We start from the raw sequence: 10,122 nt of genomic DNA on the forward strand, positions 1-10,122 counted from the left end.
GAGACACCGACCGGAGCCCCCACCGCCACACCGGGACGCGCACACGGGTTCGACTCAACGCCCAGGCGCCCACCTTGGCACCCCGGCAGCTTTCCCCCGACGCACGCCTTCCCAGAGGACGGCGGGGCCGGACGGGCCCCCGCGCAGACGCACCCTCAGCCAACAGGCCCCACGGACCGGCGTGGGCGACAGCCACTAAAGCCTCTTTCTCCTCTACGCCTCGCGGGGCGTCTTTCCCCCCGCACACGCCTCCAAGAGACCAGGCGAGACGCGCCGCCACGGCCGCGGCGGCCGGGACGCCCTTCAAACCGCAACTTCCTCCCGCCCGCCGGGCGGCCCTTCCCCCCAGGCACCCCGCGACCGCCCCGGGACCCGTGCGCGCCCGGCTGCCCCCCCGTGAGGAGGGGCCCGGCAGCACGGCCGCGGGTCGGCCAGACGAGGAGCGAGAGAGAAAGGAACGCCGGCGGGCGGGGAGGGGGAGCGAACCGACAGAACGAGGACCGTCGACGGCAGGGCGGGCCGCAGCGGCACCCCCCGCGGGAGACGCCTCACAAGGGACCGGGAGGCCGCTCGGGCGGCGACCGGGCACGCGAGCCAAGCCGGCGGGAATCACACTGCACCCAACCCGGAGCAGTCCCGCCACGCCCGCGGCACCGAGCCGACCCGAAACCAACGGACAACCCCCGGGAGCCCGAGGAGACGCCAGCCGACGCGAGAGAGAACCGAGGCAGACGCCGACGCCAACCGACGAAGACCCCCGCGTGGCAGCGGGTCCCAACGTCCGACGACGCGCCGGACGCGGCCGACCGCCGGTTCCCCCAAATAAGAAGTCCGCCCCCGAGAGCGAGGCCAACCCCGCGGTTCACGGACCCTCAAGAGCCCCGCGGAGGGGGAAGGGGGGGTAGGACGGCTCCCGCGATCTCCACCGGCCGTGGGAACGCTGCCGTGGAAGGGGGGGACGAGGCGGCAACCGCAGACGCCCGAGAGCACGCGGCACGCACCACACGCGACACGACCTCGCCGCGAGAGTGGCCGGGACGTGGACGCGCGTGGGAGGGACGCACACGCGACGGAGGGCACGGGGGGAAACGGAGGCGGGTGGGACCGGGAGCCCACCGCCGCCCTTCCAAACCCACCCGTCCCGCGACGACCCCTCGCGGTGAGGGGGGTACCGCGCACGCGGGCGTGTGCACGGCCCTTCCCCGCCACCTGCCACCAGAAACCCAATCTCCCCCACAAGCTCCGCACAGCGGCAGGTCGACAGAGCCCCGTCCCGCGTGATCCCTCCTCGTACTCGGAGCGGGGAGGCGCGGGTCGCGGTAGGCGAGAGAGCAAACGCTGCGCGCAGAAGGCTGAGGTCAGGGCGGGCAGCCGAGGGGACCATCCGGGAGAAGCCCCTCGGAGATCGTAAAGCCCTTTCCGAAGATAGCTAGAGAAGGCAAATTCCTCACTGAGGGCGGGACGAACCCAACACCGACGAGCAGCCAAGGGCTCCGTGCACGCAACGGGAAACGAGCAACAGGCGCGGGACAGAACGGGAAGGACCACGCGCCAGCTGGTGGGGGGTCTGCGGTATCGGCAAAGGTCTCTTTCTCCGGGGTCTTCTTGAGCATTCGCGGACCGGGGGGACCTGCGACAGGTCCCCGCCGAGAGCCAGGCCTCTTCAAGGCGCACACAAAGGAGGAGCCTTGACTTGAGGGAGTCCGGTCTTTAAAAAGGGCCAGCCGCGATCGCTCAGCACCACCCTAACCGCGCAGGGCCCGCGGGTGAAGGCACCAAAAACATAGGCACGGGGTGGGCGCTCACCCAACGGAAGGAGCCTTTTAACCGCACACTCAACTCCTCGACCCCCCCCCTTTCTGTCACCGTGCAGAAAGCCGGCAACTAGGACAAGGGAAAGCGTAAAGGCACAAGCACCATGGAGCACAGGAGGCACGCCGGGGAGCGGGAAGCGCCACCGCCAACTCAGAAGCGGGCACCTTGGTGGTCAAAGCCCGGAACGCTCCAGGAGCACCGCAAGGCTCACACGAAGCAGGGCGCGTGCACACACCATTCGGGAAGGGTATGCACCGCAGCGGGTCTACCACCTTCCCCCGGCACGGGGGAAGAGGGCCGCGAAGCAGTGAACGGCGTGGGGGCAAGCGCCCCCGACACGTCCACAGGGACACCGCGAACCACAGCAACAAGTGTGCGCGGGTCAGCGCTCGTGCCGGACAGCCGCACCCCTGACTTCCACACACCACCCTGCAAAGGAATGGGGAGGAGAGACGAGGGGCCCGCTGGCAGAACGAGAAGAGCGGTCGCCATTCGCGCTGAATGACCATTCGCCATGAATGTCCGTCCCTCGCCTGGCGCGGCTTAGGCCCCGGCCCGAAGAGAACGCGGCAGCACCACATCGATCCAACGGGAGCGAGACACGCCATGCATCGGGAACAACGGGCGTGAGAGCTTTCTAACAACGCACTGGACGGGAATACGAGCGAGAAGAGCGAGAGAGAGCACGGGAAGAAGTCGCTAACACTGCCACACACACAAAAAAAAAAATTTACCCTTCTCGAGGGCGAGAAAAAAAAGGAAGCGTTGCACTCGGGAGGCACGTGGCGTGGAAGAACGGGACTCAACGGGCAGCGGAGGTTCGGGAACTCCTTCAAAAAAAAATAAAAATAAAAAATAAAAAATAAAAATAAAAAAATAAAATCCCCTTCGAAGGAGAAAAGGTGCAACTCGGGAGGCACACAGCAGGAAAGAAAGGGACACACCACCAAGCAGCGGAGGTTCGGGAACTCCTTCCAAAAAACAAAAAAAAAAAAAAACAAAAAACAAAAAAAAAAAAACAAATAAAAAAACCGGTCGGCCGCAGAGGAGCACGCCAGGGGGTCACTAGCACCAAACGGGAAAACCCTTCCAGTCGCACTCGGCACCAACGACTCCTACCGGTAACGGACGACAACCACCACGGGGAAATCGGGAACGCCTGACACGCGGGACGGTTGTCATAAAGCTGCCCCACAGAGCACAGGCAAGCAAGCACGGGAAAGCAGGAAGCGCGTACTCATGGGGGGACGCTAAGCTTCAAGCATCGAAGAGGCCCATGCGCAGAAGAAAAGAGCTAGGGCTGGACAAGCAAACAGCCTTGGTGCAAGCCTCTTCCAACGTCCTTTAATGACAAAAAGAGTCAAAAGGACAGCGTGTCAGCATATATCTCCAGGTACAATAAGGACAGATAGCAAAGATGAAAAGTGTAAAAGACACAGGGATAAACATGACAGGCCACACGGAACGTCTGGAAGTCATGTTCGGTGACGTGTCCCCAAGAGGTCCCCATGTAGAAAGAGAACCGGACCGCAAAGGAACAACTGGTCGACCTTAGAACCCTGAGTGCTCACAGACCGAGGAGGCCATGGTAGATAGCCTGGAACACAGCTTCCCCTCGGCCTCAGAAGTCCATGCTCCCGCTGGCAGGGACCGGGGAGGATCCTGGAAAAAATAAAGTCTCGGAGGCGCCCCCTAGCCGGGACACCTCGGCTCGGAGGCCGGGGACACAGCACCCTCTCGGCCTCAGAGGTCCAGGCTCCCGCTATCAGGGACCGAAGGGACTCCTGGAAAAGAAAAAAAAAAAAATCCGTGGCGCCACCTAGCCGGGCCACCTCGGCTCGGAGGCCGGGGACACAGCACCCTCTCGGCCTCAAAAGTGTCTATGGTCCCGCTGGCTGGGACCGAAGGGACTCCTGGAAAAGAAAAAAAAAAAAAAAAAAACTCCGTGGCGCCCCCTAGCCGGGCCACCTCGGCTCGGAGGCCGGGGACACAGCACCCTCTCGGCCTCAGAGGTCCAGGCTCCCGCTATCAGGGACCGAAGGGACTCCTGGAAAAGAAAAAGAAAAAAAAAAAAAAACTCCGTGGCGCCCCCTAGCCGGGCCACCTCGGCTCGGAGGCCGGGGACACAGCACCCTCTCGGCCTCAGAGGTCCAGGCTCCCGCTATCAGGGACCGAAGGGACTCCTGGAAAAGAAAAAGAAAAAAAAAAAAAACTCCGTGGCGCCCCCTAGCCGGGCCACCTCGGCTCGGAGGCCGGGGACACAGCACCCTCTCGGCCTCAGAGGTCCAGGCTCCCGCTATCAGGGACCGAAGGGACTCCTGGAAAAGAAAAAAAAAAAAAAAACTCCGTGGCGCCCCCTAGCCGGGCCACCTCGGCTCGGAGGCCGGGGACACAGCACCCTCTCGGCCTCAGAGGTCCAGGCTCCCGCTATCAGGGACCGAAGGGACTCCTGGAAAAGAAAAAAAAAAAATCCGTGGCGCCACCTAGCCGGGCCACCTCGGCTCGGAGGCCGGGGACACAGCACCCTCTCGGCCTCAAAAGTGTCTATGGTCCCGCTGGCTGGGACCGAAGGGACTCCTGGAAAAGAAAAAAAAAAAAAAAAAAACTCCGTGGCGCCCCCTAGCCGGGCCACCTCGGCTCGGAGGCCGGGGACACAGCACCCTCTCGGCCTCAGAGGTCCAGGCTCCCGCTATCAGGGACCGAAGGGACTCCTGGAAAAGAAAAAGAAAAAAATCCGTGGCGCCACCTAGCCGGGCCACCTCGGCTCGGAGGCCGGGGACACAGCACCCTCTCGGCCTCAAAAGTGTCTATGGTCCCGCTGGCTGGGACCGAAGGGACTCCTGGAAAAGAAAAAAAAAAAAAAAACTCCGTGGCGCCCCCTAGCCGGGCCACCTCGGCTCGGAGGCCGGGGACACAGCACCCTCTCGGCCTCAAAAGTGTCTATGGTCCCGCTGGCTGGGACCGGAGAGGAGGGAAGAAATAAAAAAAAAATAAAATAAAATAAAATAAAAAATTAAAAAAAAAAAAATTGGAAAAAAAAAAAAAAAATCCGGGACGGGGCCCAAGCCTTCTGGTCGACCTCATCCAGCTGCCACCAACCCCTCCTTGTGTCCCAATAGGTCGTACAGCCACCCTCCTCCCCTGAAGTTCTCCAGGTACAACCTCCTAGCTAGAGATGGTCCCCAGACAGGACGGCGTCTCCGTCGCGCACCCGCCTGCTTGCCTGTCACCCTCTCACCCTGGCCGGCTCACCACAGGCACTTCCCCGTCCTTTGTCACCAACCGGGGGACAGGAGCGTTGCGGAAACTTGTCGCCACTAGGTGTCGCCCGACAGCGATCTCGATCAAGCAAACCAATACAGACTGTCACGCGCCGCCGCCGCCACACACACTCATTCCGTCTCTCCGGAGTGACCTCCCTAGCTCAGGGGGACACTCACCCACGCACAACGGGGCAGGTACCCACCACTTCTCCCGAATGGCACAAACGGTCCCGGTTGTCCCGCCGGAACACAGTGAACGCGGGATGGACTCGGGGCCAACCCCCTCAGGCACCCAGAAAAGGAAAGTAGGACGGAGCGGTGAAAACAGGCCACCTCTAAGTGAAAGGACATGCACTCTCGAATCGGTTAACAATTAGCAAGGAACAGGCACAGTTAGGAAAAGGGAGCGTCCAAACTCCGTCGTGAGGGGAGGGTGGCGGCGACCTCAGTTCCACACCATTTTTAAATGGCTCACTCATTTTTAAAACCCTCCACCGATCCCGATGGGGGGGAGGGGGGTTGTTGTTGTTCTCTGTTCCTCGCTGCCACCGCCAGCCGGCACTCACCAAACCACACACCTGCCACCCTCTTTGGAAGACTAAACACAGAGAGTAAATTAAAAGAATGGTGGAATGATGGTGGAATGGTTAAAATTCCCGTGATTTGTTTTCACTCTGATCAAAACATACTTATTTTGTGCATTTGCATTCCCTTGTTCACACGTGCCTCTGTGTGTGTGGTGGGGGGAGGGAGGGAGGGAGGGAGGGAGGGAGGGAGGGAGAAAGAGAGAGAGACAGAGACAGAGAGACAGAGAGACAGAGAGAGAGAGAGAGCCAATTTAAAAAATAAAAACATGGTTAAATACAGCCACTTTGGGAAGATTGCTAGAGAGAATGCAGTCCAGAGTATGGAGGCCAGAGCTCTGGACGCTCTAGACCACAGGTCTCCCATCTCCCATATACCAGGCACCCAGCACCACCATCCCTACTTTGTTTGCTTGTGCGTTTGTTTGCTTGCTTGTTACATTAGTTTCATCCCAAGTTAATAATTATATATTTTTTTTTCTATGCACGTATTTAGTTGTGGCAGGGGAACTCCTTCTTTAGGACAGGCAGACTTAGCTAGTTAGTTAGCCAGTCAAAAGTACGTAAAAAATTTATATCAACATAAATATCATTCACTAAGAAATCCTATCTGAAGAAAAAGAAAGAAAGGAAGAAAGAAGGAAGGGAGGGAGGGAGGGAGGGAGAGAGAGAGAGAGAGAGAGAGAGAGAGAGAGAGAAAGAAAGAGGAAAACTGGCAGACTTAGTTTTAGTGTTTTTGTTATTGTTTATTCAAGATATTGTTTCAGGGCTGGAGAGACGGCTCAGCGGTGAAGAGCACTGACTGCTCTTCCAGAGATCCTTAGTTCAAATCCCAGCAACCACATGGTGGCTCACAACCATCTGTAATGGAATCCTCTCCTTGTGTGTTGAAGACAGTGACAGTGTGCTCATAAAATAAATAAACAATAAAAAATATGTTTGAAGATTAAAGAAAAAACTCTCTCTCTCTCTCTCTCTCTCTCTCTCTCACACACACACACACAAATAAACTCTGTAATAAAAATCAATGTGACTTCATGATCAAACTTCTATAGTCAATAGGACTAGAGAGAACACATGTCTGTAAAATAAAAGCAGAACCTTTTCTGCTTTGTTTTGTTTTGCCTCAAGGTACGTTTCTTTTGGTATAGCCCAGGCAGTCATGGAACTTGCTCCGTAGACTTATCTAGCCTCAAGCTCACAGAGGTCCACTCTGCCTGCCTCGGCCACCCACACAGCTCTCTCTGCTGACTATATGTCTGCATGCCAGAAGAGGGCACCAGAACCTAGGAGGACACACCACATGGCTCCTGAGAATCCAGGTTTTGACTTTAAAAAAAAAAAAAAAAATTCTGACAGCATAGAGGGTAGATATCTGCCTGCCAGGCTCTTCTAGTGCTGTTTAAGGTGGGGTAATAGCCATGTGAAGGAGACAAGGGGAGAGGAAAAATCGATTGGATGAGTAGTGCTGCTGAGATTAAGGAACACACACACACACACACACACACACACACACACACACACACACACACAGAGAGAGAGACAGAGACAGAGACAGACAGAGACAGACAGAGACAGTAAGACAAAGAGACAGAGAGAGAGAGATGACAGAGGGACACACCGAGGGAAAGACATCAGGACCAGCTGAATTTCTCAAGAAAAGAAAAGAAGAGAAAGGAAAAATGTTTTCTATATACACAAATCTGTATACATGATTTGTTATAGTGTCCCATTTGGGCACTTTGGATTCAACTGTGGATGGTTGTCAGCCAGCTTGGCTGACACCTGACCTCACCAAGATGGAGGCAGCCGGCCATTAGCCCTGATGTTCCAGGTCACTTCTGTTTCTCCCTTTCCCAGCCTCTAGGGAAACAGAACTTAATTAAACTCAGTTTGCACGTGCAGAAAGGTGAAGAGGCACCCAAAAGCAGCCAGAAGCCTCAGACCATCCACAGCCACATGTTCTCCTTCTGCCTATATTACTTCTAAATGATCGTATTTATTTATTTATTTATTTATTTATTTATTTACTTACTTACTTACTTACTTACTTACTTACTTTTTTTTCTTTCTTTTTTTTCGGAGCTGGGGACAGAACCCAGGGCCTTGCACTTGCTAGGCAAGCGCTCTACCACTGAGCTAAATCCCCAACCCCCTTACTTACTTACTTACTTACTTACTTACTTACTTACTTACTTATTTTTGTCATACTTAAACAATCGTTCGTCCTTGAATTCCTCCTGTATGCCAGGTAGACTTAGTCAGTCAGTCAGTCAGTCAGTCATTTAGCCAGGTCAAAATAGTTAAACATAAATATCAATAAAATCAATAAAAATCAAATGCAAACCCAATAGACAGTAAGTAAAATCGAATAAACCAAAAGATACATCATAAGCACAGAGTTTCAGCCGGACATTGAAAAGCAGCAGTTACCGAAGCAGTCTCCCTCCCACACCAACACACACACAGCTCGACCACCACCTTATCTGCACATTTTCAGCTCCTGCTTTCTAGAGTTACCAAGTTTATACACTACAGAGTTTAGCAAAGCAGGCCGGTTCACCGCACCCCCAGGGTCAGAGAACATGCTAGACCAGCTCTAGGGGATGGGCTGGGGGGCAGGGGAGGGTGGGAAGAGGGGAAACAGGCAGACTTAGGTATTCTAGTTTTGTTCATTCAAGATTCCACTTCTCTCTGTTGTAGCCCTGATAGACAGACAGGCAGGCAGGAATATTTGTTTGTTTGGCTTGGGGTTTGGGTTTGGTCCATTTGTTGGTGGATTTTGTTTTGTTTTGTTTCATTTTGTTTTTCGGGAAGTGTGGTGACTTAGTGCCTACACAAGCCAAGGCAGGAAAAATAAATAAGTAAAGATCTCTGAAACACAAATCTGGGGTGGGCTCTAGCATGGCCATGGACACACGCATGCACAGACGCACGCACGCACGCACGCACGCACGCATTGTAGACACGCACTCAAGGACACACTGGATTCTACAATGTTTGGTTTCTGAGTGTGTGTCATACAGAACCTAACAGAATATGTAATGAACTCTGGCAGTGACAGCAGAAACAACCTATGAGAAGGCGTCCTTGCAATATTAAAATGGCAGGCTAGCCAGGTGACAGTTATCTTAACCAATCTGATGTAGGCCTCATTCACACGGCATCTAGGCCTTAACAGTTAATTGTATCTGTTTCTTTATTTTCCTCTTAGGCCATCACATTGTTTTACCTAGACCTTTAACAGCCAGCAGCTACCAGCCTACAGCTACCAGTTTCTTTCTTTTCATAAAGAAACCCTGTCTGAAAAACTAGGGGAGGGAGACAAACAGATTAACAGATCTCTCTCTCTCTCTCTCTCTCTCTCTCTCTCTCTCTCTCTCTCTCTCGCTCTCTCGCTCTCTCGCTCTCTCGCTCTCTCGCTCTCTCGCTCTCTCGCTCTCTCGCTCTCTCGCTCTCTCGGCGCCTGTGTTTGTGTGTTCAACAGAGGAGGCAATGGCAGATAAATGTCTGCCCCTCCTCTGTAAGCCAGGCCACTCCATTACTGCCTTTCCTTTTTCTTAGTTTGTTTGGTTTATTCCAAGTTAATTGTATCTGTTTCTTTATTTTCCTCCTCATTTCTTTAGTTGAGTCAGGGGTCTTTGCACAAAAGCCCTGGAAATCAGTACCTGGATCAGGTCTGCAGCCTGCTCACAGAGTTCTACCCACCTTCACCTCTCAAGTGATGCAATCAAAGACATGCAGCACCACACCTGGCTTCTTTTCACATGTACATTTACTTTAGTTCCAATGCTCATTCAGGTCTGAGAGACGGGGGAGGGAAGGAGGGAAGAGAGACAGAGAGTGACAGAGAAACAGTTGACAGAGAGGGAGAATTGTAGGTTAATTATTGTTCCGTCTCCTCAATCACGGTCTACTGGTCGCCATCGTGGCAACCATGCCCCGCAACCCTACCTTCGGTAAGATCAAGCATAATGGCGGCAACCATATAATTCCTGCTTAGTCGCACTGAACACTCCGGTCATCACTACCTGTGGAGAATTGTAAGGGGGCTCCTCTGGTCTAGAGAGTAGTACCCTTGAATGAAATGAGGATCACAGCAAGCATTATTTGTTTTGAGATATAAGATGTGGAAAGAACTATATGTGTGGATTTACAGACAGACAGACAGACAGACAGACAGACAGACAGACAGACAGACAGACATACATACAGACAGAGAGGACAGGATAGGACAGGACAGGACAGGACAGGACAGGACAGGACAGGAGAAAAAAACAAGAACACAAACAAAAACTCAAAATGGAAGTCCGGTTCCAAATAGTCTCTGTCTGCCCTGTCGCTCTAGTGTTGGTGGTCCAGGTTATAAAAGCTTATACATGGGTGGGTGCGGGAAGTGCTGCTGGGTGTTCAGTTCAGGTCCAAGATTATTGCGGGTAACTAGACAACAAAGAAAGCAG

Source organism: Rattus norvegicus, unplaced genomic scaffold, assembly GCF_021556685.1.
Source record: "Rattus norvegicus strain SHRSP/BbbUtx unplaced genomic scaffold, alternate assembly SHRSP_T2T unassigned-0000229, whole genome shotgun sequence".
NCBI classification, from domain to species: domain Eukaryota; kingdom Metazoa; phylum Chordata; class Mammalia; order Rodentia; family Muridae; genus Rattus; species Rattus norvegicus.